The sequence below is a fragment of the Tupaia chinensis genome, unplaced genomic scaffold (assembly GCF_000334495.1).
Source record: "Tupaia chinensis unplaced genomic scaffold, TupChi_1.0 Scaffold000542_1, whole genome shotgun sequence".
Classification (NCBI taxonomy): Eukaryota; Metazoa; Chordata; class Mammalia; order Scandentia; family Tupaiidae; genus Tupaia; species Tupaia belangeri.
In genome coordinates this window covers 1,791,199-1,792,827 of record NW_006160055.1, presented here as the reverse complement: position 1 = coordinate 1,792,827, position 1,629 = coordinate 1,791,199, and the positions used below count along the sequence as shown (strand labels likewise).

At 51.7% G+C, this 1,629-nt stretch overlaps 1 pseudogene; it reads right to left on the bottom strand.

Moving 5' to 3' along the window:
* Positions 1–218: 218 nt before the first annotated feature.
* The window catches only part of LOC102487322 (solute carrier family 25 member 39 pseudogene), a 6,032-nt pseudogene continuing 4,621 nt past the window's right edge, over positions 219–1,629 (bottom strand).

The following is a 1,629-nucleotide window of genomic DNA, read 5'->3' as shown; positions in this document are numbered from 1 at the left end:
GTGGAAAAGTGCTGATCCTCAAGAAAGCAAGGCAGCAGGAAGTTGTTGGTGAAAGGGCTGGGAACACTGAGGGTCAGCACCCCGAGGCTCCTAGTTGAGGGAAGGGAGCAAGCCCCTACCCTGGTGCTGAAGAAAAGGCACTTGGTTCGATCTGGTCTCTTGCCCCTCTGCCCATTCGTGGAGGACATGACATCATGCAGGTCCTCTCCTTGCCCCCTTCAATGGCCCCAAAGCCATTCCTGATTCAGCCTCTGGAAGAAGCTTTGTTGAACTCATTTGCACTGATCATGATGGTACAGGAGGGGGTGGACTTGATGATCCTTGGGAGGAAACCTGCAAGGAGTCCCCTGATGTCCACCTTGGCCCTGGTCCTCTGCAGCAGCAGCCAGGTGAAGTTAGCATGGGGGCCCTCACTTGCACAGCCTGCATGGCTCCCAGAGCAACCTGGAGCTGAGTCTTCACCACCTCAAAGGGGAGCATCAGTACAGTAGCCACCGTTCTGAGATGCCACCAGCCACAAAACTGACACCTACAGATGTCTGGTCCTTTGGCCTGAGCCCATTCAGCCAGCCCTTCACCAACTCATTGTTGAACCAATGCAGGCTGAGGAAGGCACATCCGGAAGGTCTGTGAGGCCCCAGCTCAGTCACAGTGAATGACAGCTGTCCTGAGCCATGGCTGCCCACACCTGGGCACCCAGCTCCTCGTAAGACACATGCACACTCCAGGGGGATAGCACAGTCATGGGTGCCTACCACCATGGGTATGTAGAGGTCAGAGGTCAGGTTTCCGCCACTGCAGGAAGACCTTGAGTTGGTTGTAGGCAGGGAAGTAAATGGTTGTAGCTGGCATGGTGGTCACCCCAGGGTAAGTGGGAGGCCATTCCACAGAGCGCTAGTGACCTCTCGACTCACAATCTTTACAGAAACATCCATGATGCCACGGGCACCATTTGGGGACAGGTACGGGGGCCCAGGACACCATTGCAGTACAGGAGATACTTCCCTGTGTCCAAGGCCACTACCTTTTGGAGGGTGCTTATGCCCCAGGATTCTGGTGGCCATCTTGTAGCTTCAATCTTGGCTCAGCATCAGTGCTTGCTAGATGCAGCGCCCGGGGCCATAGTGGCTCCTTGCCAGTACTGGGTCCACCCTCACCAAGCACCAAGACCCATGGAGTTGTAAGAGTTCTTTACGAATTCTGGATACTAGACCTTTGTCAGATATGCAATTTACAAATATGGGCTTGTCGGAAAATTCATGATATATTTTTTCTATGTTTTTTTTTTTTTCTATGCGAAAATGCATCATGGTTTATCTGACAACCCAATATGTTCTCTAATTTTTTAGGTTATCTTTTTATTTTCTTGATAATGTCCCTTGATATACAAAAGTTTGTAGTTGTTATGAAGTCCAATTTATCTTTTCGTTGTTGCTGTTGCTTGTGTTCTTAAAACTACCGCACCGTGGGAACCAGCAGTTAGCGTAATGGCTATGTCGCTGGACTCCCACATAGTCGACCGCGGTTCGCGTCCCGGACCCGTGGCTTAAAACTCACGCTGGGTGCGTGTGTGTGCGTGCCCAAGATCCCGAGAGGAGAATGGAGGAGAAGGGATTGCGGCATGACCAT